At 46.5% G+C, this 16,232-nt stretch overlaps 1 long non-coding RNA gene across 1 annotated transcript in view; it reads right to left on the minus strand.

Moving 5' to 3' along the window:
* The window catches only part of LOC310669698, a 173,191-nt gene that overhangs the window by 149,973 nt on the left and 6,986 nt on the right, over positions 1 to 16,232 (minus strand). The gene's annotated exons all lie outside the window — the stretch shown is intronic.

Genomic DNA, 16,232 nt, shown 5'->3' on the forward strand with positions numbered 1-16,232 from the left:
AACTTCTCCCTAAAAATAGCAATGCATGTGTTTTAAGAACACGCACAAGGTATTTGTCTGGTCAAGCACAACAGTTTATATCCTATGGGAGGGCATCCATCTTTTGCAATTAACGGCAATAATTATCAAACAAATGAGTCAGAAGAGGCAAAGGGATTTTGCCAAGCAGATTGTGTGTGTGTGTGTGTTGATTTTTCTTACTGTTAACTCACCTTGCAAATAATTTCCAGCTTCATGGCAAGGAAAAAATGTTTGAGACCTCATGCAATTTAGCAGCCTTGGTGGATGGCTTGGAGGTAAGGCGATGGGGTTGGATCAGCTCAGGTTTGTCACTTAGAGGAAAAAGCCAGGCCATCAATAAGGCAGAACCTGATTTGGTCCACAGTGTCACCTGATAGCTGCCAGGTTGGTCACTGCACACTCTGCCCATCAGCAGTGGGAGGCCTATGATTGGCTGGACTTGGAGTAAATACTCCTCCCACCTTACTTTTAAAACAGGAAACTGTGGTACAGTTAAGTAATCTTTATTCTGGTCTTATGCAGGGTGGTGGTGGTCTTCATGGGATAGGGCTGTAGCTCACTGGTAGAGCATCTGTCTTGCCCAGAGGTCGGCAACCTAAGGCCCATGGGCCGGAAGCAGCCCATGAGCCGCCCCCGAACTGAGCTGCCTGCTCGACGAGTCCCTGCGTGCTGCACTAAACCAGCACAGCGCAGCACAGGGACTCTTTTCCACAGCTCCGGAAATCGCTTCTGTGCATGTCCACGGTGCCGGAAAATGCTTCTACGCATGCCTAGGCGCTGAAGATCGCTTCTGCGCAGGTGCGATTTTCGGCATCTGGATATGCGCAGAAGTGATTTCTGGCACCACGGACATGTGCAGACACAATTTCCAGTGTCGCACTGCGCCGGTTTGGCCCACAGAGAATCTCTGTGTGAGTGATCCAGCCCATGCCCACTAAGCCTTGCCGACCCCTGGTCTTGCCTGTAGAATGTCCCAGGTTTAATCCCTGGCAACATCTTCAGGCAGGACTGGAAGAGACCCATGTCTAAAACACTGCAGAGCCAGCATTGAAGTCACTGAGTTAGATGGACCAATGGTCTGACTATAAATCAACTTCCTGTGTCTTAAGGTGCATGCCATAACTCAGTGGACAGCATCTGCCTTGCCTGCAGGTCTCAGGTTCAATCTCTAGCAGCTTCTCCAGGTAGGACTGGGAAACTTGCTTGTCTGAAATACTGAGCTTGATGGAACAATGATCTGACTCCCTGTATTACTAGATAACAATGTAATTTTATTCTCTTTAAATGGGTTTTGGATCCACCCCCTACTGATCTTGAATTCAGTCCCAAATCACCTTGCCTTGATAGATGATAGATAGATAGATAGAGTCCTAAAATTCATGAACATTTTTGGGCACTTTTCTCCTAATATACACATTATTGCAAGCAGTTTTGTCTAACGTGCACATTTTTGCAAAGCAATTTCTCCTAATACAGAGCATTTATGTCTGTTGTTTTCACAGATGCATGCAAGTATCTTTTGTCTGTCCTGAGCCTTCCAACGCTGGATGCTCCAAAGTTCTAGTGTTAATGGTGTTAAGGGGAGAGAAACATTTTTCTATCCACTTTCATAATTTTATAAACTTTTACTGTATCACCTCTTTGGCTTTTCTCTAAACCGAAAATGTTGCAAACTTTCTCCATAAAGGAGTTGCTCTATCCCCCAGTCATTTTGCTAGAACCTTCTTTAGATTATGCAGTGAATCAGATTTCTCCCCTATTCTTGTTTGGGATTGGGCTGAGAGGAAGGGGAACCCAAGCGAGCGGCTGCAATGAAGGGTTGTCAACAAAAGCCAGGCACCTGTTGGTATCAGTCACAGCTGGGGAATCACCCGGTCTGCCCCTGTTTGATAATAGCTGGCATCAGACAAAAGAGAAGAAAGAGATCAGTTTAATGGTTTAATGGCTCAGAGGTGTTCTGCTAAATTAAATTTCACCACTGAGACCTTGCTGGAGCTTGGAATGGGACGGGTGGAGTGCCTCAAAACGCCCTGAGGCCTCAGCAGGTCATAGCAGGCCGAACATGCTCTCCCTCCTCCCGCGACCCACACTAGCGTTGTTAACACACAAGCGTTGTTAGCAACAACATCTGAGTCCTTCACATCTGCTCCACCGCGCCCCCACCTTGGCCGCAGGCCTGAGAGATAGCTGTTGCTCTTATTTATTCCAAAACTGAAAACCCACCCCCGCCCCTGAGGCTCAGCAAAAATGATAACAAGACAAAACAGGAAAAAACATAGATACCCAACAAAACCAAGTCCCTGTTAGAATATACATATATAGGCATAACTAGCACCTTGAAGAATAATTGGATAATAAAGAGGAGCCTGTGGGAATGCTGCAGCACTGTTGTAAGATGAAGGTTGCCAAATCCTTTTCTCCATCAGGGCTCCTGCGCCTTTTGACAGCGTGGGGTGGTTGGGGTTTTTGAACCAAAGGGCTGGTTGTTTATTTATTGACTTGCTGGCTTGTTTGAGAGATGTGCAATCCAGCAACTTTTCTGCAAATCCTCGCAAGGAGCACAACGATACGCATCTTTAAAAATTCAACAATTCACATTATGTTAAGAAAACACAGAATTTTATTTAGATAAATGAAAAGCAGCGTATATAAAAGCACAGGCACTGGAGGCTGGCAAATGGGGCGCTGCTCCACCAACACCAGTCTGCCCCTAGACAGCCCTGGAGATGCTGAAGACTGGCCTTGGGACATTTTTGCATGTAAAACATGTGCTCTTTCATTGAGCAATGGATGCTGCTCATGAACACATGAAGCTGCTTTATACACCACCACAAGTTCTGTGAGGAATGCATGAAAGGGTTCCAGGTGCCTAGCTTTGGAAGACTCAAATGACATGATAGTAAAAGTAAAGGGACCGCTGACCGTTAAGTCCAGTTGCGGATGACTCTGGGGTTGCGGTGCTCATCTCGCTTTACTCACCAAGGGAGCTGACGTTTGTCCGCTGACAATTTTTCTGGGTCATGTGGCCAGCATGACTAAGCCGCTTCTGGCAAACCAGATCAGTGCACGGAAACGCCATTTACCTTCCCGCCAGAGTGGTATTTATCTACTTGCACTTTGACGTGCTTTTGAACCGCTAGGTTGGCAGGAGCTGGGACAGAGCAATGGGAGCTCACCCCGTCACGAGGATTCGAACTGCCGACCTTCTGATCGGCAAGCCCAAGGCTCAGTAGTTTACACCACAGCGCCACCCTGACATGATAGTAGTGGCCTTCAAATACTTGAAGGGTTACCACTCCTCAAGGAATAAAAGGTTCCAGGGTTCTTGTTGCATCTCTTAAAGTTGCCAAATGTCCATCGCTGTGTGTTTGTGTAAGTCTTTGCTGGAATTATATGTCATCAAATTCTGCCAGGTGGTGTAAAATGATTACAGTACAGGTTTTTTGTTGGGTTTTTTTTTTGCATATCCCAGATTTCATGTGTAGTTTTCTTTGTTACTGCTAACATCCAAATTGTGTACCATGCTGGTATGTTTAAATTATTCAGATTTTACCACTACTGAATGATAGGATCACGGTTTGGTGGTGCCACACACTGATGGAAACAGGCAGTCTCCTCAGAGAAGATATATAGATGTTAAAGAGAACTGGGGCCACAAAGGAACCTTGTAATACCCCAGGTATCAGTTTCCAAGGGGGAACAGCAGCAGTGCTGCCGCTGCCCTTGCAATAAGATGATGCAGGATATATATGGGTAGGATTGCCGATGGGGGATGCAATTTAACTTGCATTTAAAGATGAATCTACAAATTTTCGCTTTCTGAAAGAACATGCGAAGTGAAACACAGCTATCCTTCAGAAATTCATGCTTCTCTAGATTCATTTACAGGTCTTCAGCCTAGTAAATGTATTAAAAATACTAGAGTAGGTGTACATTGAAATGCATGCAGATTAGTGGAAATTATGTACAGATATGAATTATATTAGGGGAAATTGCTTTGCAAAATTATTTGCATTAAGAGAAACTTGGTGAATTTTCACAAGGATTTTTTTTTTAAAATGCAAGCTGACATGTATAACTGAATTTAAGACTGGCAAAACGAGAAAATGAGAGAAACTAAAACTGACTGATTTGGCTGTCCCTAGGTAAGAGCTTCTGTTGTTTTTCCAGCTTGGTACCAAGTCCACCCATCATCTCCAACAGAGCTCTCTGAGGTTGAGCATTTTGCATAAAGCTGGAGGCAGGAACCCCTTGGCCTCACTAGCCATCCCCACCTATGGGTGTGGTTTGGGGCAGAGTCACCCATGAGTCAGAGTGGCTCCTCCCTGGCAAATAAAGTATTTATAGCCTAAGAAGGGTTGGCAAAAAGGGCAAATAAAAAGCAGATAAGGAGGCCTTGGAGAGGCTAAAAATCACAGCAAGAGCCTCACTCCACCCATCTCTGCAGTTTGTGCCTTGACAAGCCGGGAACGGAGACTTCGGATAGGGATTTACTACCCTAAACATCACCCTTTTGAAGTGAGAGCAGGTGCGGCCATATCTGTGCTGTTCCTGGGGCTTTTCTTTTTACAGGAACCATGTTGGCCAGCCAGACAATGCCCATTGCTACAGGCGCACCTGTTGCTGGAGAGCTTTCAGCAGTTGGTACTTTGGTGAGCTCTCCAGCATTATCATCAGAGAGGTCTCCTGGCCACCCATCCCGGAGAGGAAGAAAGCCTAGCCGAATACTGTACCCACCTCTTGTGAGAAGACGCAGCCTGCGGGAGAAGACGGACCCTGCCAAAAGGTGGCTTCTGTTTTTCGTTGGAGTTGTTCTCCTGCAAGTTCTGATGGAGGAGCCTGCTCACGAGAGGGAGGGCCTCACTGAGGACTTGCTGCTTGGTGCGTCTTCAGGCACCCATCACTTCAAGAGTCTGTCAAATTCCTCAGGAGATGAAGGTGTGCAGAGAGGGACAGCCCCAGTGGCCTTTGCACCAGACCTCAGGAGAGAGCCCAGCTTGAGAGACAGGACAGTGCCATGCCAGCAAATGTGCTGGATGGCTCCCGGACTCTGGAGGGAAAGAGGGTCCTAGGTCATTCATGCTCACAGAGCTGGCCTGGCAGCAATCCAGGGAACAAGAAGAGATGTTGACAATGGTGTAGTGAACGGGGGACGCAGTGTGAGCTCAGCTTCAGGACTCCCCCCCCCCCCCGAGCAAGAGTGATGAAACCATCTGTTGGTGCACCAGGGGAACTGATGAGCTCTTCTTGCTCTGGCAGGTGAATGAAGGTGATAACGAGTCTTTCAAGTTTGTGACAAATCTGAGGAAGTCAGCAAATTAAGCCTCCATTCAGGCAGAGGCTTGGACACTTTTTTCTCTTTTCTCAGATAGAGTTCTTCTCACTAGCAGCTCACTAGCACTTCTAATTAAAAGGCTGAAGATCTTTGGTTAGAGTTCTTTGCAAGCTGAACTTATGCAGTCAGTACTGCTTTTAATGGAGCTTACTCCTAGAAAAGTATGTGTAGGATTGCGGACTGGCTGATACTTGTAAGTTGGGCACTATGCTGTATGGTTTGCTCTTTGTATATGTGTGTCTGTAATGATCTACAATATAGAATCAATAGCTCTTGTTGCATTTTTTGGGTTCTCCTGAGGGGCAGGGTTATAGGGATTGCCATGAGGAGCTCCTGCACTTCAGAATTCACCACCACACAACTAGATGCCTATGCTCACGGTTCTGTACCTGGTGTTATGTGGAGAAAGCCTAGCAAATGCCCAAGGGGAGCACTGTGTGTCTTGGGATGTATCCACAATCCCTCTTGTCCCAGTGCCTTCCCCCAGGGAAAGCTGCTCTTTAGTGCTCAGTCAGAGCAAATGGCAAACTGGGACTTCTAGGATTGCTATTTGTTCTGCTCTATTGCTAAAGAGCTGGTTTTCCTCTGGGAAGAAATGAGGCAAGGGGAAAAACACTCAGTCCCGTGCTTTTTTTATTGGATCACTAACTCATAATGGGTTTCTCCTGAGCTGAAACAAAAGAGCTCCGGTGGAATAGTACCAACCAATTCTACCTACCGTAGCTCAGTAGTAGAGCACTGCTTTGCACGCAGGAGGGATAGTTCAGTTGGTAGAGCACGAGACTCTTAGTCTCAGGCTTCTGGGTTCGAATCCCACACTGGGCAAAAAAGATTCCTGAATTGCAGGGGTTTGGCTAGATGATCTTTGTGGTTCCTTCTAACTCTACAGTTCTTTGATTCTTAAGATCTCAGGTTCAGTCCCCAAAATCTTCAGGTAGGGCTGGGAAAGACCCTGTCTAATTTCCTAGGGAGCTGCTCCCAGTCAGTGCAGACAGTACTGAGCTGGATAGACCAGTGTTGTTACTCCAGCTTTTAAGTACGTCAGGATGGAATCTATACTTGTTTTGGGGCTGCAGTGGTGCAATCTTGTGATGGGAGAAAAATTCAGTTTGTTTCACAGTTTAAAGAGAAACTCTCTAATTGACAGTTCCCAGAATAATGTGCAAACCAAAATGTGTCTATCCTTTGACATGCACATTTCTCAGGATTTTGCAATGCAGTATATAGACCACGTCACATCTGCAAAATGTGTATATTGGGGGGAAAGTGTGCATTAAGATGCTTATACTCACGAAAATAACATACAAAAATGCATTCTATTAGGAAAAAAATGCTTTGCAAAAATGTGTATATCAGGGGAAATTGCATACCAAAATGTGCATACTGGAAGAAATTTGCTTTAAAATTATATGATGAATTTTCACAATGACTTAAAAAAAAAAAGCAAACTGTGCAGAAATGTTGCAAACTGAACTAAGCTAAGATTGGAAATGTGAAAAAGTGAAATCGACAGTCATCCATCCCCTAGCCATTCCAAACACTTATATCCTCCTCTTTAGATGGTTATGCACATGGTTTCACTTCAAAATGTGATAAGTCAGCTCTGCTGTTTTTTTGGAGACCCTCCTGGTCATTCTGCTGAATGGACTCTGGGCATCTGCCTCAAAGTCCTGCAGTAATGGTGCCAAGCCGGGTGAACTGTGGCATCTTCTACCACCATCTGTGTTGCCTGTGTTTCAAGGGACAGCCTCTCTTCTACACACACACACCTATCCATAGTTAGAATATACTTTCACAAAAATTCTGCACTGATTTAAAAAACAAAACCTTTTTATTTGCTTCTGTGAAGAGTCTTGGATATCTTTTATGAACAGAATGTTAATTTTTTTAAAATAAATAAATACTTTGGTATTACCTGAGCAACTTCGGAAGTCTCGTTTTTTTCCTGGATTCTCCTTCCAACTGTAATGCAGTAGCAAAGGTTATGCATTATTGTTTTTCAGCTTTTCCAAACCTGGTGCCCTCCAGATGTTTTGGACAATGCTGGCTGGGATTCCTGCGAGTTGTGACCCAAAACTTTTTGAGGGCACCAGGCTGGGGAAGTCTGAAGTTGTTGATTGGCAGCGCAGTACTGAGTAGTTTAGGTGCTTAATAAATCCTAACAAATACTACTGGATGCTCTTGACATTTTTTAAAAAAGTATAGCTTGCAGTCCTTGTTAGCAGTTCTGGTTAGAGGGGTTCACTCAAATCTCAGTTTGCCAGTTTGGACGTAACAGCAAACTATGGTCTGATCAAACCAGAACAATCCCATCAAGCTGAGTGCAGAATTAGGCTGTACACCACCCTGATATTTGACATTAAAGCGGTATAGAAATACTTTTATAAATATAAATAAATAAGAAGTGGGGGACAAGGGAGTAGTAGGAGGATTTGGAGGACAGAAAACACAACATATAAATACAGCCAGTGCTTTTTTTCTGGGGGTACGCATACCCCTAAACATTTTGTGAATCTTTGTACTTTTGTCCATTTACTGTTTTTATTCCCCCCCCCTATTCGAACTATAAAATGGTGATTTTCTTGAGTCAAAATGAGAGTAGCCCTAAACATTTTTAAAGGAAAAAAGCACTGAATACGGCCATAGGATTCCTAGGCAGTTTCTGACATTGCAGTTCACTTTTAGAGGGATAATCCTAAAGTTTGTAGAGGTATGTTTGCAGCACTTCAAAATCTCACACCAGTCCACGACACATCAATGTTTTCTCGCCACTGCTAATGACCTGTGCCATGAGTAGGCAACATGCAGCCCTGTTGCTATATGTGGGTCTGGATGGGTGGTAAGGATGGTACAGGTATAAAGGTAAAGGACCCCTGGATGGTTAAATTCAGTCAAAGGTGACTATGGGGTGTGGTGCTCATCTCACTTTCAGACTGAGGAGCTGGTGTTCATCCACAGATAGCTTTCCGGGTCATGTGGCCAGCATGAATAAACCACTTTTGGTGCAATGGAACACTGTGATGGAAGCCAGAGCACATGGGAATGCCGTTTACCTTCCTGCCACAGTGGTACCTATTTATCTACTTGCACTGGTATGCTTTTGAACTGTTAGGTTGGCAGAAGCTGGGACAGAGCAACAAGAGCGAGGATTTTGAACCGCCGGACTTCTGATCAGCAAGCCCTAAATCAGTGGTTTAGACCACAGCGCCACCTGTGCCCCTTAAGGATGGAAAAAATGGGTACAAAAGTGGTTGGCCCTGCAGAGAGAGACAGAAGGTAAGGGAGTGTCAAAGGAGAAAAATATAAAATGGGGTGGAGAGAGAGAGAGATAAAGGGGGCAGCAGTGGGGGAAAAATGGGGCACCAAAAGAGAAAAAGAAAAAAGGGCACCCCAACCATTTTAGACTTTGCCCCATCCACTGCTGGCATGTAGCTCCATACAGATTGGCTCTGAGGGAATGCAGTCTTTGACAACCTCCCAGTCCTATGGAACTCACAGAATATGTCTGAAACGTGACCCAGATCCTTTGTGGTGCATGCAGGTTCCACACCCAGTGGGCATCAGCAGAAGCAGCCATGTCAACGGACAGTAGGGCTGGGGGATGAATTTGTTCTGAATTCTGGCACCTCTTCAGTGATCATGCAGCAAGCATGTAGGTGCAACGATTAGTGCCAAAAGTGGTGCTGGTGCAAAGAAGAGAAGGTGGGTGTTCCCTTAAAAAAAGCTCAATAGCTCAACAACCTCTGACACCTCCTTTTCTATATAAACAAAGCCCTGATCCTACCTAATTTGCACATCTCAAAACAGCTCCCAAAATGAAATGACGCTATCCTTTGAAATCCATGCTTCTCTGGGTTTTCCTTTGCAGCTCTCCAACCAAGTGAACATGTGCCACAATAAAGTGTGCATAAAAATGCATGCATTTGTTAAAACAATACATAAAAAACCCAATTACATTAAAGAAAATATGTTTGTGAAAATATGCATGTTAGGCAAAAATGCCTAATGAAAAGCATGTAATGTGCACTTAAAATGCTGGTTAATTTCTTTAGAAAAGCAAAAAAATTGTGAACTACTGTGGAAATGTGACGGCTGAGAAAATGACAGATTTGCCCATCCCCAATGAACAGAGGGGGACACGGGTGGCGCTGTGGTCTAAACCACAGAGCCTAGGGCTTGCCGATCAGAAGGTTGGCGGTTCGAATCCCTGTGATGGGGTGAGCTCCCGTTGCTCGGTCCCTGCTCCTGCCCACCTAGCAGTTCGAAAGCGCGTCAAAGTGCAAGTAGGTAAATAGGTATCGCTCCGGCAGGAGGGTAAACGGCATTTCCGTGCGCTGCTCTGGTTCGCCAGAAGCGGCTTAGTCATGCTGGCCACATGACCCGGAAGCTGTATGCCGGCTCCCTCGGCCAATAAAGTGAGATGAGCGCCGCAACCCCAGAGTAGGCCACGAGTAGACCTAATGGTCAGGAGTTCCTTTACATTTAATGAACAGAGGACACTGTGTTCCATTGGTTCCAAGAGCCTTAAATTGGTTAAATATTAAGATCAGTTGGATAATCTCAACTTTGGGGGTGGGTCTTTCAAAAATGCCAGAGATTATATCCAGCACTGCTTGAAACTCCATGGATGCAGTGTGAATCTGTACTTGCTAAAGCAACCTCCTGCTGGATGGCTTTTGCTGGGCCATCAGGCCTAAGCAGTTGCCCAGTAGGTACACAGTGCTCTGAGGGCAACGTACTTCTGAGCAATGGTCTGGGCCTCTGTGTAACCTTTCTATGGGTCAACAGCCAGTGATGTAGCTCTTCTGGAAATCTTTCATCAAAACACATTTTGGGTAGTGTGGAGATCTGATGCTCTAAATCAGTTGGTATCTGGTTTAGGCTTGTTTGTCTTAGATTTTGTAAGCAAAAGAACACACACCTTCTAAATATTTTGTGTGTGAATATATGATGTGTCCCCCCGGTGCAGCTCTAAGTAGCTAATCTGAAATATTCTGAAGGGCTATAGCTCAGTCCTAGATTCAATCTCCAACACCTACAGGTAGGGCTGAGAAAGTCTCGGAAAGATGCTGACAGTCAGAGTAGGTAATATTGAGCCAGATGGACCAATGGTCTGTTTCAGTATAAATCACCTCCCTCTGCTCTTGTCTTCCAGTAAATCTAGATCTACTTTCTGCTCAGTCCCTGGAGTAGACAACAATGAACTTGATGGATCCAGTAGTCTGACTTGGAAGAAGAGAGCAGCTCCCTATGTTCCCTGTAATTGGGAATGTTATGAGCAGCCCCCCGCCCTTCATCTGTGGCTGTGTGCCAAGTGCTGGCCAATCAGAGCTTGAGCAACTTCTCATAAAGTCCCTGTCCCGCCAGGGTGGAAGGCTTTGCCCGTGCCTGTGTGGGAGAGGAACTTTCTTTGCACGCACGGACTCTGTCTCCAGGTGTTTCCTCCAATGAGCTCTTTAGCAAGAGCTATTTCTGCCTCCCCAAATTAGCCACCTAATGAGCCTAATTTGAGGCCTAGAGACAGGAGCTACCCAGGTAATGATGCACCAAAGGCTGCCAGCTTCCTGGTTAGAGAATGCCCCTTCTTTTCTTTGTATAGTCATGGATGTGTAGCTATGGAGGGACTGCGCAGAAGGAAGGAATGAGAGCTTTGGGGTGCTGCCCTGCACCGGTACAGTTCCACCTCTGTTCATCTTCTTTTTACCTGTTTTCCAGCATTTTCAACTAGCCCAAGAAGCTATGCTTATACTGAGTCAGGCCATTGGTCCACCTAGCTCAGTGGGCCTTAGCTACACCTGGGGTCGTCTATGCAGCATCCTCCAAACAATTCCATCATCCCTAAACACTGGCCTTGCTGGCTGCAATCTGATGGGACGGCTAGATTGAACTTGGCAAAACAGATGCTCTTAACCCTGAGCTACAGCTCTTCCCTTAGGCAGAGGAATAGAGAAAGCCGCTTTATACGGAGCTGGCCCATCTAGCTCAGTACTGCCTGCAGTGGCTGCGACAGCTCTCTGGGATTTTGGAGAGAGAGTCCTAGCGCTACTGTTGTAAACAAAACCTGCCATTTTTTCCCTTATGGGGTACCCAAGAGCCCATATAGAGTCCTTACATAGGTTCCCTATTGGTAGGAGAAAATAACAGAGGTCAACCAGAGAATATAGAGAAGCAAAGCAACTAGTAAGCTTGATCTTTATTGATCTGTTGCAACAGGGTGCTCCCCTCACCCGCAGGAGAGAGGAGGAACTCAGAACAATGGCACGCAAGGCCTTATAAAGACTTTTGAAATTGCCACCCTGTAGATCCAGACCACCCCCCAGATACATCATACCTGCATCACAGAAAAGGCGGTCTAAAACAGAAAATTGAATGTTGTTTTTCCTGTTTGCCAGGTTATCTGATTGCCTTTCCTGATTGTCACCCATTAAAATGCCGATTACTCAATTCCTGAGACAATGGGAAGGTTCCCTGACCCCCCCCCCTTGCGGGGAAAACATTTGGTCAGTTTGGGAATCAAAATGGTTTCAGGTTGTTCTTCCTGTGCTGATCTATGTACGTGCTTGGTTGGTACACTTATGAACATATAGGGACGCGGGTGTGCTGTGGGTTAAACCACAAGAGCCTAGGGCTTGCCGATCAGAAGGTCGGCGGTTCGAATCCCCGCCAGGGGTGAGCTCCCGTTGCTCGGTCCCAGCTCCTGCCCACCTAGCAGTTTGAAAGCACGTCAAAGTGCAAGTAGATAAATAGGTACCACTCCAGCAGGAAGGTAAACGGCCTTTCCATGCGCTGCTCTGGTTCGCCAGAAGCGGCTTAGTCATGCTGGCCACATGACCCGGAAGCTATAAGCTGGCTCCCTCGGCCAGTAAAGCAAGATGAGCGCCGCAACCCCAGAGTCGGCCACGACTGAACCTAACGGTCAGGGGTCTATTTACCTTTACCTTTAAGACCTCAAAATTCCTATCACAATATCCAGAAATGAACCTGGGACTTATGCATGCAAAGCAGATGCTCTACCACTTAGCTATGCCCCTTCCCTTAACCCTCTTATGAACGTAAGAAGGGCCTTGCTGGGTCAAGAAAAAGGCCCATCCAGTCCAGCATACAGCACAGTGGCCAACATGAGACCCCTGGGAACCCTGCAAGCAGGACCTGACACCTGACTGCAGCTGCTCTCTCCCCACTTGTGATTCCCAGCAACTGGTATTCAGAGGCAGACTGCCCCTGACCATGGAGGTTTCATTGTCTCCTGATCTGTGGAGAGTGCCTGGCCTACAAGTCCTCCACGCCCCACCCCAGTGCTCCTCCTCTCTGTATTTGCTTTGCAGCTCAGAGGCCTCAAGCCCTGAGGGGTGTGAGGTTTCACACTGTTGTACATGCTGTTCCCAGCAAGGCTGAAGGCTGCTTGGCTGTCGCTCCTGGTAATCCTATTTGCTTGGGGAGGACACGCAACAAGGCTGCCTTTCTAGAAGCTAACTTGAGAAAGCAGGAGAAGCTGGGGTGGGGAAAAGATATGAAGGGGGGCAGAACACTTGCTTTGCATGCAGAAGGGCCCAGGTTCAGAAGGCCCTAGGTTCAATGTCCATCATATATCCAGGGACGATTGGGAGACACTCCTGCCTGAAGTCCTGGAGACCCACTGCCTGTCAATGATGGCAATGCTGACTCCAAAAGACCAAAGGTCTGACTTGGCACAAGTTCCTGTTCACAGTTATGAGGACTGGAGTCTCGCTTTTATACGAGACAGTAGTTCAGTGGCTGAGCATCTGCTTCAAATGCAGAAGGTCCCAAGTTCAATGCACGGGGTGGCTACCCTTGCAAAATTCAGAGAACTGCAATTTTTGAAGGGTCACTGAGCTTCGCTTCTCATATTGTTTTGGAAATTGGGGGTGGTGGTTCGGCTTTAACTGCGAACTGAATTGAATTTCTCCCCTCCACCCCGCCGTCCCTAACTCTCCACCCCACCCATCTTCCTTATGTAAGAACTGTTGCTGCTGGCCAGTTTGTGTATTACACACACACACACACAAACACAGTCAGTTGATGTAATCAGATTGCTGCCTCCAAGGCCTTTGGGGATTTGTCTTCTGCAGCTACATTCCCAAAGTGAAACATCTAGATTGTGCCATGGTCACACTAGTTTCTACACACATTCTTGCCCGCCCCTCTCTATCCTTCATCCAGTCGAGAAAAAGGCATGATCAGAGCTCAATGATGCATCCCAGCCGGGGGAAAGTATGCAGGATGCAAAGCGGGGCCAGTGAGGGGTATGTCCTGAGGAGAGAGGGTTTGTATTGGGGGCAGGTGTGTGTGGACTAAGGAGACTCTAGGTTTTCCTGGGGAGAGGGAGTACATCCTGAGGGTACAGTGGTACCTCTGGTTAAGAACTTAATTCGTTCTGGAGGTCCGTTCTTAACCTGAAACTGTTCTTAACCTGAGGTACCACTTTAACTAATGGGGCCTCCCGCTGCTGCTGCGCCACCATCGCACAATTTTTGTTCTCATCCTGAAGCAAAGTTCTTAACCCGAGGTACTATTTATGGGTTAGCGGAGTCTGTAACCTGAAGCGTCTGTAACCCAAGGTACCACTGTATTTCCTTTGGGGAAGAGGTGTGTCTTGGAGAGAGGGTGTGTGGTCTGGATGGAGGAGGTGTGACCTGGGGAGAGGGGTATGGACTGGTGAAGTGTGTGTGCATCTCGGGGAGAGTTCTGTGGGCCAGATAGAGAGGTCTGGAGGCCTGTATTCTGTCTGTCAGGCCTGAAGCTTCCCAACCCTACTCTAACATATCAAGAATGTAGAAGCAGCTATCAAGTGTGGTATGGCGGTCAGCGGTACTGGAGCAGGACAGGGAGTTGTAGGGAGAAAAGAAATGCTAATTGTCCACTTCATTGCTGAAATAGTACCATGACTGTAAGGGCCTCCCCTTCCCTGAATAGAATAGTAAACGTTCAAGGTCTAAAATTACTTAGTTGCCCCACAGAGTGTACATAACTGGCAAATTATTCTCCGTAACCCTCACACCCCACACCCCCCCACACCCCCGTTTGGGGCTTGCCTTGTTAAAATGCTGTTAGTGTGATGACTTGCAAGCAGTTTTGGTGCCTCGGGTTCTTCCTAAAAGTTAAATCTTGGGCAGTGGTGGCAGTGGTAGAGGAATGGATGCTACTTGTTGCCATTGCACAGACATGTAAAACCAGATGCATGATGGGCGTTAAGACATTATATCAAAGGCTCACGACTTTACACTGCCACTTTGCCAAAATGATTTTGTACAGCTGTGAATGGTGCAGAGAAGAGCGATCGGGATGGTGGGACATCTGGTGGGCAACTGTGAGACCAGGATGCTGGACTAGGTGGGCCCGCTTTGGCCTGATCCCGCATCAGGACTCTTCCTATGTTGTTATGTTTTGGAGTGGTGGTTGCTTGTTCTCTGAAGAATGTGTAAAAGAAAAAAGAAGCCCTTCATGCTGCTAGTCTACAAAAAGACAGCAGTATCCTGTGCAAAAAGACTCCATTGTCACAGAGGGAGACAAATAGGAAGGAAACAGGCAACCCAGAGTGGGGGATAGCTGCTCCCTAGTATGGTTTTGCTGGTTGGCGCCAATGGGACTTGTAGTCCAAAACATTTGGAGGATATCAAGTTTATGAAGTCTGGTTTTTTTTAATGCCCCCACCAAGTTAAAGATGAACAGGATGATGACTCCTTGGTTTTTAATTTTGGGTGGGCGGGCAGGCGGAGTCAGCATTGCCTGACAATGTTGTTATCTACAGTTCAAAACACACCTCGGCAGCTGCAGGGTATGTGAAACGGCGGACTGTGCTTCATGTTCATGTACACACATTATTTACCTTTGTGTGCCTTTAATGTGAAATACACATCCACTTTCCCGCTTTGAGATTTAGGCCCCATCTGCACCATACAGTATCATAGCACTTTAAACAGTCATGGTTTCCCCATAAAACCTTGGGAATTGTAGTTTGTTAAGGGTATTGAGCAGTGGAGAGAGAGAGAGAGAGAGAGAGAGAGAGAGAGAGAGAGAGAGAGGTGTCAGTATGCACCATGAGGTTGTTACAGTAAGTACCACACTTTCAACATTTGGGTGAAAAAGGTACTGGTGCTGCATACCCTTTAGTACCCCCCCCCCCGAATTGCTAGGCAACCCCCTATTCCCCTCACAGAGCTATAATTCCCATAGTTCCCTGTGAAGGAGGCTTGGTTGTTAAAGAACTCTGAAGTTGTAGCTCTAGGACAAGGGTCAGCAACCTTTTTCAGCTGTGGGCTGGTCCACCGTCCCTCAGACTATGCAGTGGGCCAGACTATATTTTTGGGGGGAGGGAAATGAACAAATTCCTATGCCCCACAAATAACCCAGAGATGCATTTTAAATAAAAGTACACATTCTACTCATGTAAAAACACCAGGCAGACCTCACAAATAATTCAGATATGCATTTTCTAGAGATGTATTTATACTCATGTAAAAACATGCTGATTCCCAGACCGTCCGCAGGCCGGATTGAGAAGGCAATTGGGCCACATCCGGCCCACGGGCCTTAGGTTGCCTACCCCTGCTCTAGGAAGAGGAATAAGGGTCTCGGAGCAACTCGCAGAGCCCATAACAAACTACACTTCCCAGGATTCTTTGGTGGCAAGAGGGGGAGCCATGTTCATGAAAGTAGCACGATACTGCTTTATATGTATAGGGCAATGGGATCAAAATCAGGATGAACACCCATTGTCCTATAACAATGAGCCAGTGCGTGAAATCGTTAGTGTTGGACTAGGACCCAGGAGACCAGGATTCAAACCCCCACTTGGACAGCCTTGGGCCAGTCACTACCTCTCAGTCTGACCTCACTCACAGGGTTGTGGTGGGGA

The sequence above is a fragment of the Podarcis tiliguerta genome (genome assembly GCF_965153285.1).
Source record: "Podarcis tiliguerta genome assembly, chromosome: Z".
NCBI lineage: Eukaryota > Metazoa > Chordata > Lepidosauria > Squamata > Lacertidae > Podarcis > Podarcis tiliguerta.